Source organism: Oncorhynchus mykiss, chromosome 7, assembly GCF_057628025.1.
Source record: "Oncorhynchus mykiss isolate SJ-2025 chromosome 7, ASM5762802v1, whole genome shotgun sequence".
NCBI lineage: Eukaryota > Metazoa > Chordata > Actinopteri > Salmoniformes > Salmonidae > Oncorhynchus > Oncorhynchus mykiss.
In genome coordinates, this window is record NC_143028.1 from 5,573,985 (window position 1) to 5,597,133 (window position 23,149).

Sequence of the window (23,149 nt, forward strand, 5' to 3'; positions counted from 1 at the left end):
ATTTCCACCTGTTGTTTATCAGTGTTGCTTCCTAAGTGGACAGTTTGTTTTCACAGAAGTGTGATTGACTTGGAGTTACATTGTGTTGTTTAAGTGTTCCCTTTATTTTTTTGAGCAGTGTATATATATATTAAATGAGGGCCTGTTGATTAGTTAGTTGACTAGTTTAATCAGGTGTGCTTGTCCGGAGCTACAATAGAAATGTGTACTGTTGGGGGTACATGAGATCTGGAGTTGGCAACCATTGTACCAGATGGTACTAGGCGCTCACGTTGCCCCTAGTGGATGCATTAAAGGCATCTCCCAACGTCCTGGGGACTTGGACAAACGTTGAATACTGAAGTCGATCTGGTGTGACCTTGGTGTGACCAAACCTGCACAGAGAATTGCTGATCAAGCTGAAAGCAGAATGCTAGCTAGCTGTAGCTGTCCAAAGTAACTACTGTAAAATTACACAGTAGGCTTGTTGAGGTGATGATTAGGGATAATTATCCACTGGTGAATGTTCTCTAAGGTGGGAGAACTCTATTTCAGAGGTGACCAGCATAATACCCTTAAATACAGGGCTGGAGTTGAACTGCAGTGCCTGAGTATGGCTGATGTGGCCCTTTCAATCTATACTATACTTGGTGAGGTAAGGCCAGTAAAACATGTGCAGTAATAACTCCTCACTATGCATTTTATCTAGTTCTGGGATTTTGGAAATGGTTAAATTACTTGCTGATATTTTGCTGAGCTCTAAATCATAAATAGATATGCTGCATATATTTGTATTAACTAACCATCATTAAAGAATGTGGCTAGTGAACCAGAAAACACATTAAAAGGTTTTTATTTATTAATTAAATTAATAAATTCCCCATGAAGCCATATCAATGGAAGTAACTTTGACTGACAGTTCTGGTTGTGTAGCGCCAGTGGCACAAATGCATGCAGTATAAACTTGCCCTATACAGTGAGTATGATACCAGTTTACCAGGAACAACAAGTGTGATAACCCCCCCCCCCTCCCCCTCCATTAGACCCAAACTCCACCGTTCCTTCTCATCCATACAGGAAGTCATTATTGAGGCTCTCACCTTTTCACAGATGGCCATTTAACACATCACTGGCAACAGCAAATTAACCAGGGTCCTGCAGGCACTATCTCCAGCAGCCTTGGATTGCACAAACTATTATCACACACTCACCTGCACGGAAGAAAGAAAGGTGTACTTACTCAGTCTCACCCAACCGCAGTGACACAGAAATAAACCCTCATTCTATATTACTGTCCCCGGGGCCCAGATGGAGATTGTGATTTAGCCTCTATACAACATGGCATAGGTGGATTACTTTCTCACTTCTTGAAGCTTATACTGTATGTGGTAACAGACAGCATAGATATAGAACACTGATATAGTGTCTATTAAAGATGTGCTGTAGTAGGCTCCAGTGTCTACAGTCTCAGTAGGCCTTGGTGGTGGTGTCTGTATACATTCTCTTTGCTCTTCGGTCCAAATGTGTTACTGTCATATTTGCACTGTCAAGTTGCTCCAGCGCCTCGTGGTGCAAATGGGGATTTCAATGGCGATAAAAAAAGATGAAGTCGAGTCTGACAAGTTAGAAATGAGAAAAGTGACTGTGACCAAAGCCCTGGAGACAGACAGACAGAGTCACTGTGTTTCAGTCGTAAGGTTTTGTTTACTCTCCGTCTACATGGAAGTCCTCTCTCCCTGACGTAGCCTCCTTTCAGAACCGACAAAAGAATCAGGGAAGAATCTGAATTTCCCTTGGTGATATTACATCATATCACCATCCAGTGCTGGCTGAATGATACGGGCAAGTGTGAAGATTATAGCTTAGTGATTTGGGTGGGTGGAGGAGAGTAGTATATTGATTAGGATTATCGTTCTCTCCTTATTGGGCAATCATTTGTGCTTCCTGTATTTTTCCATTTTGCTTATAATTTCTTGAGATCGATCTCCTTTGGTGTCTGTCTGTACGTTGAGTAGTGAACTTGTGCATGACAAATTAATGTGAGGAAGAGGGTTTCTGGCAAGGCCAAGTTTCTAAATCACAAGCAGCTCTGCACGGGACCTCCCCAGTCGCCATGCCACAGTGACATGTCTGTCCTGTCCTGACGGTGGCCTCCACAGATGGAAGGCACTGGCGGCAGTGCCTAGAGGAAGTGGATCAACTGTCAGATAAACGGAGAGAGGTACAGGGTCCTCTGGCAGATCAGTGCCTACTCCTCAGAAGAGAGGAAGAGAGAGAGAGTGGGCTGGCAGCTGATTCTCTATCCGTGTCAGTGCCATCAGGAGGATAACATGAATACAAGCCAAACAATCAGTGATGTCTGGCAGTCAGTCTTTCTTCCATGGGTTTACTCTTAACACACAAGTATGTTTTGTTACTTGGCTCTGTTCTACCGTCGGGAGTAAGGCAACGCTAGCTGCTCATCTGTGACACTGATCTGACATGAGTGTGTCATTTTTCAACAAATCAAGCTCAGACAGCTTAATGTGATGACGAGGTTATTAGATAGCATGCTAATTCATGTCAACTGCGGAAATTAGATGTCTATCAAAAAAGAAAGATAAAATAACAATTTAAGTTATGACCTTAGGTATTTAACATGAAGAACTTCTGCACTGCTAGTGCACTATTGTTAGTGCTGTGAATAACTTGTACTGAATGCACTGATGATTTGCTGTGGATAAGAGGGTACCCTATTACAGGGGCTGAGTCACTGGCTTTACTGGGGCTCTCTCATGCCGTCCCCGGAGGGGGTGCGTCACCTGAGTGGGTTGAGTCACTGATGTGGTCATCCTGTCTGGGTTGGCGCCCCCCCCCCGCCCCCCCACCCCCCCCCCCCCTCCCCCCCCCCCCTCCCCCCCTTGGGTTGTGCAGTGGCGGAGGTCTTTGTGGGCTATACTCAGCCTTGTCTCAGGATGGTAAGTTGGTGGTTGAAGATATCCCTCTAGTGGTGTGGGGGCTGTGCATTGGCAAAGTGGGTGGGGTTATATCCTTCCTGTTTGGCCCTGTCCGGGGGTGTCCTCAGAGTGGGCCACAGTGTCTCCTGACCCCTCCTGTCTCAGCCTCCAGTATTTATGCCGCAGTAGTTTATGTGTCGGGGGGCTAGGGTCAGTTTGTTATATCTGGAGTACTTCTCCTGTCCTATTTGGTGTCCTGTGTGAATCTAAGTGTGCGTTCTCTAATTCTCTCCTTCTCTCTTTCTCTCTCTCGGAGGACCTGAGCCCTAGGACCATGCCCCAGGACTACCTGACATGATGACTCCTTGCTGTCCCCAGTCCACCTGGCTGTGCTGCTGCTCCAGTTTCAACTGTTCTGCCTTATTATTATTGGACCATGCTGGTCATTTATGAACATTTGAACATCTTGGCCATGTTCTGTTATAATCTCCACCCGGCACAGCCAGAAGAGGACTGGCCATCCCACATATGCTCTCTCTAATTCTCTCTTTCTTTCTCTCTCTCGGAGGACCTGAGCCCTAGGACTATGCCCCAGGAATACCTGACATGATGACTCCTTGCTGTCCCCAGTCCACCTGACTGTGCTGCTGCTCCAGTTTCAACTATTCTGCCTTATTATTATTCGACCATGCTGGTCATTTATGAACATTTGAACATCTTGACCATGTTTTGTTATAATCTCCACCCGGCACAGCCAGAAGAGGACTGGCCACCCCACATAGCCTGGTTCCTCTCTAGGTTTCTTCCTAGGTTTTGGCCTTTCTAGGGAGTTTTTCCTAGCCACCGTGCTTCTACACCTGCATTGCTTGCTGTTTGGGGTTTTAGGCTGGGTTTCTGTACAGCACTTTGAGATATCAGCTGATGTACGAAGGGCTATATAAATAAATTTGATTTGATTTGATTTGATACTCTTAGATATATTGAGATGTTTACAGGGAATTGCATGAGATTGTATTTGTTCGCCTTGATTTTAATATTATTTAGAGACTTTGGTTTCTGTTTTTTGGCTTTCAGAATATAACATGCAGTATAATTATAGACTGGGTATAATTAGACTTGACATAGATTGCTGTCTGGTGTCAAGAGTATGGCACATTTTATATCATTAATCTATAAAGGCAGGTTGGATTCAGAAGAATACCTTTTAGAAATGCTTTTTCAGTTATTTTTTCTTCTCATCCACATTGGTAGATTTATGAGAACGTCACATTGAGTGTGCACGTGCACTGCCTCCCGTACTGCAGGCTGTTTTGTGTGCAAGCATGCTCGTGCAGGCCTGTGCCGCATTTTGACAACAAACACCAGAGATGTACAGCCAGCCCAGCTCAGGCATCTGATTAGGACAGATCGGACCCATCTGTGGTACCAAACTACAGCAGAATAACACGCGTCTCCTCCAGCCATCCCATCTAGTTGAGGAAGAAGTGCATGTTGCCTAAATTAACCTAGAACTAAAGTATTGCGTAATTGGTCTGATGCTCGATTAAATTCTGGGTCCATACGTGTTAAGAGAAGAGCGAGAAAGAACATCGGAACCCTTTCCTTAATTCAAAAGATTCTAACGCCTGCGAAATCGGGATTTCTCCAAATAACCAGTGACGATTGCGCACATCCCGTTGTATCATGACATATCTACGGTACCATTTATGTTTGCGTAGTCTGTCCACAAGAGATTACCATAAGGGATACTTGTTACATATATACGAGGAGGATTTACTGAGTACGGGGTACTTACTGCTTAATAAACTTCACTTCAATTTCTTCCAAACAGGACACATGACATACCTGTGATAAAATAACCACGAGGAGGATTTCTGAGTACGGTAACATGCACACAATAATGCAATTATTGTGGATAGTCAGATTCATATAATAGTTCGATTAAAACGTTTACATGCTTGCAAGAAAAAAAATCCATAATAATCTGGTTTAAATGGACACATCTGAAATCAGGCTAAATGATGGCACTGATAAATGCAGAAAATCGCCATATCAAAATAAACGTTTTACCACAGCGACCATGCTATTTTTAGGAAGCATATAGCGTGTATGTGAAAACTACTTCTAAGACGTATACATTCAGTTGTTCCGAACTCACATCACTCGCCCTATAGAGGGCTCGTCTGATGCTAGCACGTGCGCAGATAAATCCGCTGGAACGCCGATTAGTGTTTATTTGTCCTAATTATTTGAAAAATGTATCAGAAAACCAGGTATTTTAGTCGTCATATGCTTACTTCGATTTTGACGATTAAGAAAAGCAGAGTAAGGTGTTTACATGACTATTGCCATACTCGGCCTTCTGCCATAATCAGTTAATAGTTGTGTGTCCAGTACTGTTATTCACAGATGGAGGCAGTCTCTTCGGTATGCTCGCCACAACCGGTGCTGAGTTAAGGAAAATGTTCAACTGATAGCAAACCAAACAAGGCCTGAGTCAGCTGGTGAATGGACGTGCTTAGCGACGGAGGTAAAATTCCGCCTTAATTCCACATAATCATGCAGCCCCAATTGACAGCTGTTATTGGCTAATGGTATCACTGTTTGACAGTGGTGTAAAGTACTTAAGTAAAAATACTTTAAAATTGTTTTTTGGGGTATCTGTGCTTTATTATTTATATTTTTGACAACTTTTACTTTTACTCCACTACATTCCTAAAGAAAATAATGTACTTTTTACTAAATTTTCTCTGACACCCAAAAGTACTCATTACATGTTGAATGCTTAGCAGGACAGTAAACTGGTCCAATTCACGCACTTATCAAGAGAAAATCCCTGGTCATCCCTACTACCTGATCTGGCAGACTCACAAACACTAATGCTTTTTTAAAAAATGTTGTAATTATCATGCTCATTTACTTGTGTAGTGGAAATTTCCTGTATTTACCAAATCATGAGAGCAAACCACTACACAAGTCAGAGTTATCATAAAGTCCATATTTAATTATTATGAGCTCCATCACAACCCTGTGACTCTCAGATCAATTCAGTGTCTATAAATGAATTCTCTGAGAGTGCTTACACATTGCAACTGAGATCCTTTATAGCAAAGACACACATAGCCAGACAGCATTGGCTATAAATTATCATTCAGCTTTGTCTCCTAAACTATGTTCTTATCTCGCTCTTGGTACCACTCAGGACCAAAAACAAAACCCCATCCACTAGCATATATAAAATACAGCTCTCCTGGACAAGATCACAGAGACACAGTGACTGGCACACAGACATTGTGGAGCCAAGAGATAATTGGTTCCCCCTCAATCATCCCTTCACATGGTTTAAAATATATGTTTACATATGAAGACAAGCTTGACCTCTCCCCTTTCTGTGGCCCAAGTAACTGAACCCTGACAGAGAACAGATAACTGCAAACGGCCAACAGTATTATCCAAAAGAAGACATTCTAATGACAAATATCTCACATAAGCATGCAATAAAATGAATAAAATGTTATTTATAAATGTTACCTAAAGAATTCTGATTCTGCTACGACACTTGTCTTTTTATTTAAAAAATCGTGTTAAAAATGTATTTTTTAGTTGGTGCTTTGTTTATAATTTATGTCTGATTGTTGGAGAGTGCCCCTGGCTATCCGTAAATAAGTAAAAATAGAACATCGTGCCGTCTGGTTTGGCTAATATAAGGAATTTGAAATGATTTATACTTTTACTTTTGATACTTAAGTATATTTTAGCAATTGCATTTACTTTTGATACTTAAGTACATTTAAAACCAGACTTTTACTCAAGTAGTATTTTATTGGGTGACTCACGTTTACATTTAAAACCAGACTTTTACTCAAGTAGTATTTTATTGGGTGACTCACTTTTACTTGAGTCGTTTTCTATGAAGGTATCTTTACTTTTACTCAAGTATGACAATTGGGTACTTTTTCCACCACTGCTGTTTGATAATCATTCATTATTTATTGAAATTACATCATGTATTTGTTATGCTGATGTTGTCAAAGGTAAGGAAGACATTTACGGAGGACATTATATCTAGCATTGACCTGTGCGTCAGGTTTGATGTATTCTTGTATTGAAGAGCAATACACTTTTTATTGGAGGTGCAAAAAGCCACATACATCATTATCCATAGAAACCCAGTTCCATATCAGAGTCTGTGTGCCTAAATAATGAAATAAAAACTTGCACTTGCTTTTTTTTAGTTTTTTTTTTACAAAATGCTCTGCGGTTTCCAATCCTAGTGTTACTGTCAAAGCATAAACACGTTTTTATTTTTTTTACCAGCTGTACATATTGATAGCAGAAGGAGGAGATGCGCTCTTATTGCCACTGTCAGACTCCTCTCCTTCCCTTGGCAGTATTGTGTGTCAGAAGACAGGATGCCCAATATTCTCACTCCAGAGACATTTCTTTGTGGCCTGTCCAGATAATCCTGGGATGTCTTTTTAAAGACTTCTGCTTCGTTCCTTGAGGGGGAGAAAACACACTTCCCAGAATACATTTTTATTTTCTAAATGTACAGTATTCTCCCGGCTCCTGCTTGTATGTTTGCCCTGCAGAGATGGAAGGGAAGTTGATATATTCAAGTTGAAATTCAAAGATTAAACTTGAAACTGACAATATCTCGGTAAGAGTACAAACGTCATATGGATAGAAGAAGGGATTTAATATGCATATGGTTATTTGTTTGATGCATTCAGAGTTATATCACTGGGCTTACACATGTGTTGGTGAAAGACATCTAGTAACCTGGTGCCCTACACAAAGAAAAGTGTTCTGAAATGGAGTGGGAGAGGTTGGTTTTGTGACATGGGTTGTGTGTGTTTGAGCACCGCTTGTGTTTGTTTGCTCTGAGCCCCTAAGCACTAGGGAGCATCTGCAGCCCCTCTTCTTCATGTGCCTCATGTATCTCACCCTCTCTCTATCACTAATTCATTGGGATAATGAATTAACAATTCACCATTGCTCATTTTCCTGTTATAGGCCTGTTTTCTCATCGCAAGATGACCTGGTTTGAAAACAGTACTTTAGTTGGTGTCTGAAGGACCCAATAAAACTGTCTTGAGTTATATCAACAACAAGAGATACTAGTTCTGGTCCACATTTTGTCACAATTGTTTTCATCCGGCGTCACTAAGCTGAAAACATTGTGTAGACATTGTTTTGGAGTCTGTGAAAGATTTATGGTATGTCTACAGCCTAGTCTGAGTACCCAAAATACATGTTTTCAGATGAGATGAATAATCTATTTTCACAAAAATATCTCCAGCCTAGTCTGAGTAGAAAATGCATGGTTTCAGATGAGATGAATCATCTATTTTAACAAACGTATCATTGCATTCACACTAAATTGTCTTCCATAGGTATTGCTATTGTTATATATTTAGATTTCATATATATATATATATATATATATATATATATATATATATATATATATAGATTTCATATATATATCTAGGATGTGTTATTTTAGTGTTCCCTTTATTTTTTTGAGCAGTGTATATATATAAATACACGCTGCTCAAAAAAATAAAGGGAACACTAAAATAACACATCCTAGATCTGAATGAATGAAATATTCTTATTAAATACTTTTTTCTTTACATAGTTGAATGTGCTGACAACAAAATCACACAAAAATTATCAATGGAAATCAAATGTATCAACCCATGGAGGTCTGGATTTGGAGTCACAAATGACCTCCCTACAATGCCTGGGCATGCTCCTGATGAGGTGGCGGATGGTCTCCTGAGGGATCTCCTCCCAGACCTGGACTAAAGCATCCGCCAACTCCTGGACAGTCTGTGGTGCAACGTGGCGTTGGTGGATGGAGCGAGACATGATGTCCCAGATGTGCTCAATTGGATTCAGGTCTGGGGAACGGGCGGGCCAGTCCATAGCATCAATGCCTTCCTCTTGCAGGAACTGCTGACACACTCCAGCCACATGAGGTCTAGCATTGTCTTGCATTAGGAGGAACCCAGGGCCAACCGCACCAGCATATGGTCTCACAAGGGGTCTGAGGATCTCATCTCGGTACCTAATGGCAGTCAGGCTACCTCTGGCGAGCACATGGAGGGCTGTGCGGCCCCCCAAAGAAATGCCACACCATGACTGACCCACCGCCAAACCGGTCATGCTGGAGGATGTTGCAGGCAGCAGAACGTTCTCCACGGCGTCTCCAGACTCTGTCACGTCTATCACGTGCTCAGTGTTAACCTGCTTTCATCTGTGAAGAGCACAGGGCGCCAGTGGTGAATTTGCCAATCTTGGTGTTCTCTAGCAAATGCCAAACGTCCTGCACGGTGTTGGGCTGTAAGCACAACCCCCACCTGTGGACGTCGGGCCCTCATACCACCCTCATGGAGTCTGTTTCTGATCGTTTGAGCAGACACATGCACATTTGTGGCCTGCTGGAGGTCATTTTGCAGGGCTCTGGCAGTGCTCCTCCTGCTCCTCCTTACACAAAGGTGGAGGTAGCGGTCCTGCTGCTGGGTTGTTGCCCTCCTACGGCCTCCTCCTCGTCTCCTGATGTACTGGCCTGTCTCCTGGTAGCGCCTCCATGCTCTGGACACTACGCTGATAGACACAGCAAACCTTCTTGCCACAGCTCGCATTGATGTGCCATCCTGGATGAGCTGCACTACCTGAGCCACTTTTGTGGGTTGTAGACTCCGTCTCATGCTACCACTGTGATCAAAACATCAGCCAAGAAGCATAGGAACTTAGAAGTGGTCTGTGGTCACCACCTGCAGAACCACTCCTTTATTGAGGGTGTCTTGCTAATTGCCTATAATTTCCACCTGTTGTCTATTCCATTTGCACAACAGCATGTGAAATGTATTGTCATTCAGTGTTGCTTCCTAAGTGGACAGTTTGATTTCACAGAAGTGTGATTGACTTGAAGTTACATTGTGTTGTTTAAGTGTTCCCTTTATTTTTTTGAGCAGTGTATATATACAGTGGGGAGAACAAGTATTTGATACACTGCTCATTTCGCAGGTTTTCCTACTTACAAAGCATGTAGAGGTCTGTCATTTTTATCATAGGTACACTTCAACTGTGAGAGACGGAATCTAAAACAAAAATCCAGAATATTAGGTTTTGCTTTCTGATGTATCAGATACTTACATCATACAATAAATGCAAATTAATTACTTAAAAATCATACAATGTGATTTTCTGGATATTTGTTTTAGATTCCGTCTCTCACAGCTGAAGTGTACCTATGATAAAAATGACAGACCTCTACATGCTTTGTAAGTAGGAAAACCTGCGAAATGAGCAGTGTATCAAATACTTGTTCTCCCCACTGAAAATATATATATATACATTGACTATTTGAACACCTTCCTAATATTGAGTTGCATCCCCCCATTATGCCCTCAGAACAGCCTCAATTCGTCAGGGCATGAACTCTACGAGTTGTTGAAAGCGGTCCACAGGGATGCTGGCCCATGTTGACTCCAATGCTTCTCACAGTTGTGTCAAGTAGGCTGTATGTCCTTTGGGTGGTGGACCATTCTTGATACACATGGGAAACTGTTGAGTGTGAAAAACCCTGCAGCTTTGCAGTTCTTGACACAAACCGGTGCGCCTGGCACCCACTAGCATACCCCGTTCCATTCAAAGGCACTTGCGGTTTTTGTCTTGCCCATTCACTCTGTGAATGGCACACATACACAATCCATCACAATTTTCTCAAGGCTTAAAAATCCTTATTTAACCTGTCTCTTCCCCTTCGTCTACACTGATTGAAGTGGATTTAACAAGTGACATCAATATGGGATCATAGATTTCACCTGGATTCACCTGTTCAGTCTATGTCATGGAAAGAGCAGGTGTCCTTAATGTTTTGTACACTCAGTGTATTGTAGCATTGTAATGATGTATTGATGTTGATTGCTTTCTGCCCAGGGATTACAGATGAAAATGAGCTATCAAGCTAAATCTGGTGCAATGACATGTTGTACATGGTCCCTGGCAAATAAATTAATTAATAAATAAGCCGAGAACATTCAAGATTGTTTTGGAGTCTGTGGAAGCAGGTATCTCTCTGACTATCACCATCTTGCTGCTTTCTCCTGCTGACAGAGAAATGAACCATTCAACATAGAGGGAGAGCTGTTCACCTTGGAAAGGATGGAGAGGCCTCTCATTTCAAAGGCTTTAAAAGGTAATGGCCGCCTGGGCACTGGGTTGGTGATCGGGGTCGTGTACCTGCCCTGGGTGAGTCTCGATGCATCTCTCATTGGCTTTCCTTCCCTCCCTCATTCCGACTAACCCCTTCTCCTCCAATATCATCTTTAATTCCTCTCTGGATCTTTAATTCACTGTCTGGGAACAAGTTAGCTGATAGACTGATTCAGACAAGGGAGCGCATTAGAGCCTGTAATGCAGTTTTTGGCAGGAGGAGGCCCAGCATTCATTACACTAGTCGTTCTTTATTTAGGAGCAGCTTCATCAGCAGCTCCTGTCATTTAAGGACAAAAGCAGTCCAGTTTAAACAGAAGCCAGGAGGGCATGGACAGACACAGAGGCTGAAGCAAGGGGAGTGAAGCTGGGACTGGGGAGACAGCCAGGGACGGAACAACAACATTCCCATTTCACCTCATCTCTCTCTTTCTATCTCTGTGATAAATAGAGGATCTGTCATCGTACCGGTGCTTGACACCATTGTTGTTGTCACATTCGCCCTGCTGTACTAGCCCGTCCTGCTGTGTTCTGATAGGATTATGCAATTTATCAAACATCGAATTACGGCCCTTGTAACGTTCGGCGTTGGGAGAAAGAGAGGAGGACCAATGCGCAGCGTGGTAAGTGTTCATAGCTTTTAATCACGTACTAGAACACTGAACAAAAACAATAAATAACAAACGAACAGTCCCGTAAGGTGAAAGACAAAAACACTAAACAAGAAATAAGCACCCACAACTCAAAAGTGAAACCAGGCTACCTAAGTATGGTTCTCAATCAGGGACAACGATTGACAGCTGCCTCTGATTGAGAACCATACCAGGCCAAACACAGGAATCCCAAATCATAGAAAAAAGAACATAGACAACCCACCCAACTCACGCCCTGACCATAGTAAAACAAAGACTTAACAAAAGAACTAAGGTCAGAACGTGACAGCCCTAAATGAGGGTATACACAGGAATGAGGTGCAATTAAAGTGTTTTATTGATTTCAAAGGATGGAGAAGTTGTTTTAAATATATCAGGCGTGTCTAATTTTGGAGTCGACAGTGTCAATCTTCATAGGGAGGCATAACTCTGTTGACAATAAACAAGGCTATTTCAGGAAACCGGCAGGGATCTGTAGTAGTAGTAGGAGTGTATTCCAGGTATTCCAGTCACATTCGTCTTGCATGCTGTATTCTGTATTCACTGAGTGCCTGTGTTTGAAATTGTTGCTCGTGCTCATAGCCAGGGTCTAGTTAGTACTACAGTATATGACAGGAAGTGGTAATCCATCATCAGAGCTCCTCTTGCCCTCTCTCGTTCTCTCTGGGATTAAAGGCAGTGGCTGTAGCTGGAATATTGTATGCATGAAAAATCTGCCGTGACAGCATTTTTGCCTCAACGCTGTAACTATGGTGGATAGAAAATGCAGGTTGGATTGGCGGCACTTGGGGCCCTCGGGGCCAAGTGGCACACCTTTGAGATGCCATCGCGTCCCCTTAGGGTGACCGGAGAGTCAGCAGAGGGTGCTGGAAGGTAAAGGCAGAGGACTCTGTACTTAATGAGGTTAGTGCTCAGAGCTAATAAACTAACGAGGCTGACCTCGGTCAGAAGCTCATCGTGGTATATATAGACTGGAGGACTGGTGACAGTCCTAGAGGATTATAACGTTATAGATAGACTGGAGTCCTGGTGACAGTCCTAGAGGATTATCACGTTATATATCAAATCAAACTTTATTTGTCACATGCGCCGAATACAACAAGTGTAGACCTTACCGTGAAATGCTTACTTACAAGCCCTTAACCAACAGTGCAGTTCAAGAAGAGTTAAATATTTACCAAATAAAATAAATAAAACATTACAAAAAGTAGCAGAATAAAATAACAATAACGAGGCTATATTTAGTGGGTACCAGTACTGAGTCAGTGTGTTAGGTTAGTTGAGGTAATTTCTACATGTAGGTAGGGGTGAAGTGACTATCCATAGATAATAAGCAGTGAGTAGCAGCAGGGGGGTGTCAATGTAAATAGTCCTGTGGCCATTTGATTAATTGTTCAGTAGTCTTATGGCTTGGGGGTAGAACTGGACTGGAGTCCTAGTGACAGTCCTTCTAGAGGATCATCACGTTATATATAGACAGGAGTTCTGGTGACAGTCCTTCTAGAGGATCATCACGTTATATATAGACTGGAGTTCTGGTGACAGTCCTTCTAGAGGATCATCACGTTATATATAGACAGGAGTCCTAGTGACAGTCCTAGAGGATCATCATGTTATATATAGACTGGAGTTCTGGTGACAGTCCTTCTAGAGGATCATCACGTTATATATAGACTGGAGTACTAGTGACAGTCCTTCTAGAGGATCATCACGTTATATATAGACTGGAGTCCTGGTGACAGTCCTTCTAGAGGATCATCATGTTATATATAGACTGGAGTCCTGGTGACAGTCCTTCTAGAGGATCATCACGTTATGTATAGACTGGAGTTCTGGTGACAGTCCTTCTAGAGGATCATCACGTTATATACAGTGCCTTGCGAAAGTATTCGGCCCCCTTGAACTTTGCGACCTTTTGCCACATTTCAGGCTTCAAACATAAAGATATAAAACTGTATTTTTTTGTGAAGAATCAACAACAAGTGGGACACAATCAAACGTTATGTTTGGCGTAAAAGCAACACAGCTCACACCATCCCCACTGTCAAACATGGTGGCGGCAGCATCATGGTTTGGGCCTGCTTTTCTTCAGCAGGGAAAGGGAAGATGGTTAAAATTGATGGGAAGATGGATGGAGCCAAATACAGGACCATTCTGGAAGAAAACCTGATGGAGTCTGCAAAAGACCTGAGACTGGGACGGAGATTTGTCTTCCAACAAGACAATGATCCAAAACATTGTAGTTGCTAACTGTTCCTGTTTTTTTTCCCGTTTTTTTTCGGAACACAGAATTGAGACTGAGCGGGGGGGGGATAATAGATCCAACGGGATGTGTCGAGTTGTTTGGGAACTCGGCTGGGGTGTTCAGAGATTGTTATTTTATGTACACCATTTATTTTCCTTTTATGTGAACGCAGCTGTAACTATTATCCACCTTTACCCAGAGATGACTTGCACTAAAGTTCCATTACTGTTCAATGACGACGACTAGCACCTTAAATCTACTGACATGGAACTGCCATGGTCTAGGTCATGCAATAAAACGGAAAAAGATACTATGTGCTCTAAAAAAGGAAAAAGCAGACATCGCGCTATTACAAGAGACACACCTCTGTGATGCCGAACATGCCAAACTCCGCAGAGCTTGGGTGGGACAGGTGTATTTCTCAACTTTCAAATCAAACAGTAGAGGCACAGCCATACTTATCCATAAGAATGTTCCATTCATAATTGACAAAAACATATCTGACCCGGAGGGGAGATTTATTTTGATAACTGGCTAACTGTATGGTCAACCAATTACTATCTTAAATATATACGCCCCTAACACAGATACTCCTGCCTTCATGTCAAAAATGATAACCCTGTTCAATGAGCCACAAGTCTCCACCACAAATCCTAGATCTGCAAAGATGTTGAACTCTCTTACTAAAGAGATGGGACTGATATATATCTGGAGAGAGACTAATAGCTCATCTATGGACTATACATACTACTCTAATGTCCATAACACCTACTCCCGTATAGATTACATTTTTATCCCAAAGAGTTTCATAAATTCAGCCACATGTATAATCGGACCCATAGCACTTTCAGATCACGCCTTTGTCCACCTCTGCTTTGACCTCTGCAAAAACATCCCGAGGTCAAAGAGCTGGAAATTCAACACCTCCGTGTTATCAAACGAAGCGTTCCATACATTGGTAACTACATGGATAGACAACTACACACAAGACAACAAAGATTCTCCTGTTTCTCCGGCCACATTGTGGGACGTTGCTAAAGCCACACTAAGGGTCCATCTAATTGCATATGCTTCCTCTAAGAAAAAAGCAATGGAAGCACACAGGCTAGATCTCGAGAGGGAGCTGGAATGCTGTGAAAAAGTACATAAACAATCCCCAGACAGCACCTCCTGGACTCATCTTAAAGCAGTCAAACCCAAACTGAATTTGGACTACACTCGGGAGATAAAAAAAATATGTTTTCTTTACTAAACTGAAATACCATGAGTATAGAAATAGGCCCAGTAGATTGCTTGCTTACCAATTAAAAAAGGAGCAGTCAGAGCGTACAATCATGGATGGCTATCCGAACAGCAGAGGACGAGGTCACATATGACCCAAAAAAAGATCAATTTAATTTTTCATTATTTTTACTGCAAACTATATACCTCTGAGAGAAAACACACGGAGGCAGAACTCCACCCTTTCCTAGAGGGAATCTCGCTACCTAAACTATCAGAGACTATCAGAGACCAAGAACATCTCAACTCCCCATTCACTCCTGAGGAGATCCTGGAGGCAATTACCTCCATGCCACCTAATAAGTCCCCAGGCCCAAATGGATTCCCCAGAGAGTTCTACAAAGCTTTTTGGCCCCAGCTCAGCCCTATCTTCATGCCAATGCTGGAGGATTTTTGCAAAAACTGAGTTCTCCCAGACTCAAAGCAAACAGCTTGCATTACAGTGTTGCTCAAAAAAGACAAGGACCCTCTATCCTGCTTATCCTTCTGGCCAATAAGCTTGTTGGATTTTAACTACAAAATAATTACCAAATTGCTCGCCAAAAGACTAAACACTCTTCTTCCCAAAATAATAAAAGCAGACCAAACTGGATTTATTAGTGATAGATACTCTTCTGATAACATTCACTGTCTTTTTGATATTATTGATCAAGTAAACGCACAGAAGACCCCTGTCCTGCTGGCTTCACTGGATGCTGAGAAGGCGTTTGACAGGATGGAGTGGAGCTTTCTGTTTTCAGTCTTAGAAAAGTTCCATATGGGCCCAAATTTTATTAAACGGATCAAATCACTATACTCTCATCCAAATGCAATGGTGACTACTAACGGACTGAACTCTGACAGATTCCCTCTGGAACGGGGCACAAGACTAGGGTGCTCGCTGTCCCCCCTGCTCTACTTGTTGGGGGCGGAGCCTCTGGCAGAGTTGATAAGGAGCAATCCAAGTATTATGGGTGTCTCTGCAGGCGGCCTGCAGCACAAGATTTTGCTTTACGCTGATAATGTCTTGCTCTACATATCCAACCATGAGAAATCCCTCCCATTTTAGACACAATTGCTCAGTATGGCAAGTTTTCAGGTTATAAGATCAATATGAACTAATCCACCGTCTGCCCTCTCAATATTACGCTAACCAGCTCTATGAAGACACTATGTCCTTTCCAATGGAAGACACAGGGGTTTCAATACCTCGGGATCTTCATAACACCAGATCTGAATAGCCTTTTCAAGGAAAATTATCTCCCACTCCTGGATCGAATCAAGAACGGTCTCCAAACCTGGATCTCCCTCCCAATTAGCTTAGTAGGAAGAATTAATGTCATCCGTATGAACATCCTCCCTAGACTGAACTACTTATTTCAGATAATCCCATGCTATCTCCCAGTTTCCTTTTTCAAAACAACTAACCAAAGCATCACCAAATGTATATGGGGCAATAAAAAACCTAGGATCAAGTTCTCCACTCTATCGAAACCTGAATCTAAGGGTGGTCTTGTCCTTCCCTCCCTTCAATTGTACTACTGGTCTGCCCAAATCCGCAACATGCTAACATGGATCACAAACAGACAAGAGTCAACGTGGATTCAGATAGAAGCCCAATCCTGTGGTTCATTGCCCCTAAGCTCAATTATATTAATTAATACATTTAGTGAAGTGGGAAACATAGCCAAAAGCTTTGTGATTTACAGCACCCTACTAGCGTGGAGGGACTGTAAGAAATACCTGGGCATTTCCTCCCAAATATGTTCTCACTCGCCTATAGTAGGCGACCCAGACTTGCCAAAAGCCCTGAGGGATGCCAACTTTAATATTTGGCATACTCTAGGAATCAGAACCTTTTCAGACCTATTTCAGCTCTGCAGTGAATTCAATGTGCCAAGATCCCATTTTTCAAAATATCTTCAAATTAGACATGTAATTTCCTCATTTACTTCCAAGAGGAGGTTTAGAACTCAGTTGAATGAAGTTGAAACCCTTCTTGTCACAGCACAATCCATTAAAGACAAAATATCTTATATCTATAGACTCCTTTCTGAGAAAGGAAGTTCCTTCTTTACTCCTTTGAAAATAATCTGGGAAAAGGACCTAGGTCTGACTATCAGTGATGAGTTATGGGCGGAGGTTTGCAACAGGTACACTGCTCCTCCACTAATGTAAAAATGAATGGAATCGAATTACAAATTTTATTACACTCCTTTGAGACTCCATAGAAATGAAAACAGACATGTCTCCTAATTTTAAAATTTGTGCCAGAATCTGAAAATCTCTCTACAGCTCCAAAATAAATGCATACAGTGCCTTGCGAAAGTATTCGGCCCCCTTGAACTTTGCGACCTTTTGCCACATTTCAGGCTTCAAACATAAAGATATAAAACTGTATTTTTTTGTGAAGAATCAACAACAAGTGGGACACAATCATGAAGTGGAACGACATTTATTGGATATTTCAAACTTTTTTAACAAATCAAAAACTGAAAAATTGGGCGTGCAAAATTATTCAGCTCCCTTAAGTTAATACTTTGTAGCGCCACCTTTTGCTGCGATTACAGCTGTAAGTCGCTTGGGGTATGTCTCTATCAGTTTTGCACATCGAGAGACTGAAATTTTTTCCCATTCCTCCTTGCAAAACAGCTCGAGCTCAGTGAGGTTGGATGGAGAGCATTTGTGAACAGCAGTTTTCAGTTCTTTCCACAGATTCTCGATTGGATTCAGGTCTGGACTTTGACTTGGCCATTCTAACACCTGGATATGTTTATTTTTGAACCATTCCATTGTAGATTTTGCTTTATGTTTTGGATCATTGTCTTGTTGGAAGACAAATCTCCGTCCCAGTCTCAGGTCTTTTGCAGACTCCATCTGGTTTTCTTCCAGAATGGTCCTGTATTTGGCTCCATCCATCTTCCCATCAATTTTAACCATCTTCCCTGTCCCTGCTGAAGAAAAGCAGGCCCAAACCATGATGCTGCCACCACCATGTTTGACAGTGGGGATGGTGTGTTCAGTATGATGAGCTGTGTTGCTTTTACGCCAAACATAACGTTTTGCATTGTTGCCAAAAAGTTCAATTTTGGTTTCATCTGACCAGAGCACCTTCTTCCACATGTTTGGTGTGTCTCCCAGGTGGCTTGTGGCAAACTTTAAACAACACTTTTTATGGATATCTTTAAGAAATGGCTTTCTTCTTGCCACTCTTCCATAAAGGCCAGATTTGTGCAATATACAACTGATTGTTGTCCTATGGACAGAGTCTCCCACCTCAGCTGTAGATCTCTGCAGTTCATCCAGAGTGATCATGGGCCTCTTGGCTGCATCTCTGATCAGTCTTCTCCTTGTATGAGCTGAAAGTTTAGAGGGACGGCCAGGTCTTGGTAGATTTGCAGTGGTCTGATACTCCTTCCATTTCAATATTATCGCTTGCACAGTGCTCCTTGGGATGTTTAAAGCTTGGGAAATCTTTTTGTATCCAAATCCGGCTTTAAACTTCTTCACAACAGTATCTCGAACCTGCCTGGTGTGTTCCTTGTTCTTCATGATGCTCTCTGCGCTTTTAACGGACCTCTGAGACTATCACAGTGCAGGTGCATTTATACGGAGACTTGATTACACACAGGTGGATTGTATTTATCATCATTAGTCATTTAGGTCAACATTGGATCATTCAGAGATCCTCACTGAACTTCTGGAGAGAGTTTGCTGCACTGAAAGTAAAGGGGCTGAATAATTTTGCACGCCCAATTTTTCAGTTTTTGATTTGTTAAAAAAGTTTGAAATATCCAATAAATGTCGTTCCACTTCATGATTGTGTCCCACTTGTTGTTGATTCTTGACAAAAAAATACAGTTTTATATCTTTATGTTTGAAGCCTGAAATGTGGCAAAAGGTCGCAAAGTTCAAGGGGGCCGAATACTTTCGCAAGGCACTGTAAATACATAAAAATAAGTATTATTTATTATTATTTATTTATTTATTTATCCACATCTGTGAATGTAGAATGTGTTGTGTTGGTTGATTTGAAAAACAAGAAAAGTTAATAAAACTTTAAATTGAAAAAAAAGGGCCACTAAAATGTTTTGCTCTCAATGTGTGTGTGTGTGTGTGTGTGTGTGTGTGTGTGTGCGCGAGTTCAGAATTTTTGTGGCCCCCAAACATCAAAGTTGCCCATCCCTGTTCTAGAAGATCATCATCAGATAGTACCTGACAGGCAAAGTAAGTCACTGACAGTGACAGTCAGCCAGACAACAGCAATTAACGTCTAACGTCCTCTTCTCCTGTCTTTTAGAGCTCTGAGTCCATGACTGTCGGAAGCCATATTAAATCAGTCATATTATGGCTATTTTCTAATTGTATCACTTATCTGAAAAAGTACGATTAAGGTCCATCTCGTTCTTACGTCACAAGAATGTAAACTCATTCCCACTGCACGGTCTGCGCATGGCTGCCTTCGCTCTCCTGCTCCAGCACATTTCAGACAGCAGCATGTTACGATGACAGTGTGTGACTCCCTCCCTGCCTCCCTGGTCCTGATGAGATTATTCCAACAGGCTGTCAGAGCGGTGGAGAGTCATGGTGGTAGCTGAGAGGTAATGAGCCAGATGTGTGGGCCACCTGGTGGACGCAGTGCCTCCGTATGCCACCCATGACGGAGGCAGTCATGCAGCTCATGGGCACACTGGTACTGACTGTACTGGCTGCTGTCTGATGACTTACAGGGACGTTTGCTGCATCTTTATGAATGAGGCGCTCTGATGGAATTTCTTCAATTGAATAAATAGTTTGTAGTTAGGTTACTGAATGTAGAAAAACCCCACACTGAGTGTACAAAACATTACGATCATTGAGTTGGAGCATGGACTCTACAAGGTGTCGAAAGCGTTCCACAGGGATGCTGGTCCATGTTGACTCCAATGCTTCCCACAGTCGTGTCAAGTTGGCTGGATGTCCTTTGGGTGGTGGAAGATTCTTGATACACATGGTAAACTGTTGAGTGTGAAAAATCCAGCAGCGCTCTAGTTTTTCACATTAACCGGTGCTCCTGGCACACACTACCATACCCCGTTCAAAGGCACTTCAATCTTTTGTCTAGAGTCTAGACCATTCACCTTCTGAATAGCACACGTACACAATCCATGTCTCAATTGTTTCAAAGCTTAAAAACTCTTCTTTAACCTGTCTCCTCCGCTTCATCTACACTGTTTTAAGTGGAGTTAACAAGTGACATCAATAAGGGATCATCACTTTCACCTGGATTCACCTGGTCAGTCTTTGTCATGGAAAGAGCAGGTGTCCCTAGTCTATATTGTTAGTCACTGTTTGACACATTTCTCTGGATACATTTGTAATGTTGTATTCAATCAAAAGCCATACTGCCTATACCCTTCCTCAACTAAGACCCACACCTGCTTAACTCACAAGGAAATCACATCCTGTTCAGAATGTTTTGTAGACTCAGTGTATTTGGAACGCACTTTAGTCAACTGACTTGTTTACATTGATGTTAACATTGCTTTCTTGCTTACATGGATGTTGATCTCAACTCCATGATGTATTTAGGGAAATGTCTGAGGAACGATAACTAGGGCATAGTATTATCATGTACTATTCTATACTAGAACGATTCTAATGAGAGACTATTTCATGATTCATTAGAAAAACATAGCTTCTTGCTTAATATTATATCTCCTTTCATACATAATAGAATCCAAAGAAAGCCCAAGCAGACTGACCCTTATAGTGTCCAAAGAAAGCCCTTGCAGACTGACCCTCTAGTATCCAAAGAAAGCCCTTGCATACTGACCCTTTTAGTATCCAAAGAAAGCCCTTGCAGACTGATCCTTTTAGTATCCAAAGAAAGCCCTTGCATACTGACCCTTTTAGTATCCAAAGAAAGCCCTTGCAGACTGATCCTTTTAGTATCCAAAGAAAGCCCTTGCAGACTGACCCTCTTAGTATCCAAAGAAAGCCCTTGCATACTGACCCTCTTAGTATCCAAAGAAAGCCCTTGCAGACTGACCCTTTTAGTATCCAAAGAAAGCCCTTGCAGACTGATCCTTTTAGTATCCAAAGAAAGCCCTTGCATACTGACCCTTTTAGTATCCAAAGAAAGCCCTTGCAGACTGATCCTTTTAGTATCCAAAGAAAGCCCTTGCAGACTGACCCTCTTAGTATCCAAAGAAAGCCCTTGCATACTGACCCTTTTAGTATCCAAAGAAAGCCCTTGCAGACTGACCCTCTTAGTATCCAAAGAAAGCCCTTGCAGACTGACCCTCTTAGTATCCAAAGAAAGCCCTTGCAGACTGACCCTCTTAGTATCCAAAGAAAGCCCTTGCAGACTGACCCTTTTAGTATCCAAAGAAAGCCCTTGCAGACTGACCCTCTTAGTATCCAAAGAAAGCCCTTGCAGACTGACCCTCTTAGTATCCAAAGAAAGCCCTTGCAGACTGACCCTCTTAGTATCCAAAGAAAGCCCTTGCAGACTGATCCTTTTAGTATCCAAAGAAAGCCCTTGCAGACTGACCCTCTTAGTATCCAAAGAAAGCCCTTGCATACTGACCCTCTTAGTATCCAAAGAAAGCCCTTGCAGACTACTCTTCTTTTGGCATGATAAACTTTTCCCACAGAGCCACCGACAGCCAAAGCGATAAACACACTCACACAACCCGATATCTCTCTTTCTCCAGGCCTTGGGAGGGAAGGGGCTGCAAATATCTTATGGTTTGGAGCTACAGTGGTTTGGCGATACGCCCATTTAATTCATTTAACCCTGAGCAAAACAGAGGACCTCTGGCAAACACCACAGAAACAAAATAGAGTACTGAATCTTTATTCTGGAGGTAAATGAACTGACGGTGGGTCTGGAGGTGTGTCATCTGTCTCTGCCTCGGAGCTAGGGGCGTTCGTGCTGAAACAAGCAGGCAGCTATCTGTGCCCCCTGAGAGTTACACTGTACATAAAGGCTATATAGCCTGCATGCATTTGGATATTATGATAGTATGCTATTACATGTAAGTGTATGTGCTTGGTGGGTAAAAATATGGTCTTAAGCCAAATCTCCTGACAGAGGCATAATTCATATGTTACTGCTAGGGCAAGAGGAAAGAAGATCATGTGTTTGAGGGCACTGTGGCATATATGTATGAGATAAAATATTCATGTAGAGGGCAGTGGCTGTGTGCTGGCTGGCTGTGATCTACATCAGCAATAAGTTATTGTCTGTGCTCTGGTTGACAGTACTGCCTCCCAGCCACAAAGTTATACAGAGATCCATGAATACGATATGATGGCCTCCCAGGAACGATTGGCCATTTTGACATTTGGCAGTAGAATGACCTTTAAATCAAAAACGCTCACTTGCCGTAAATCCTTGCACTTCTATTCATGTTTTATAAATATAAACTGATAGAGATCAAAATATATACTTGACATTTTGCTTTGTGGCATAGCTTGTTAAGTATGTAGGCTAGATGTAAGAGATTATCAAAGTCATCCACCCTTTTTTTCCACCCACCACGGCCACCAAGACTGTTATCGAAGCTGCAATATGTAACCTGACCAAATTCACATAGAAATGTGTGTTATAGATCCGTCATTCTTATTGAAAGCAAGTCTAAGAAGCTGTAGATCTTTTCTATGTGCACTAGTTCTATGCTTCCCGTTCTTAAGTTGAGTTTTTGCGTCTTTTACCTTCCGTTTTGTACACCAGCTTCAAACAGCTGGAAATACTATGTTTTTGTTTATTGAAAATATATTTCACAGAGATTTAGATGGTACATGATTCCCTACACTATACTTGCGCGTTTTGTCACATAAACTGAAATTAGGCAAACTAT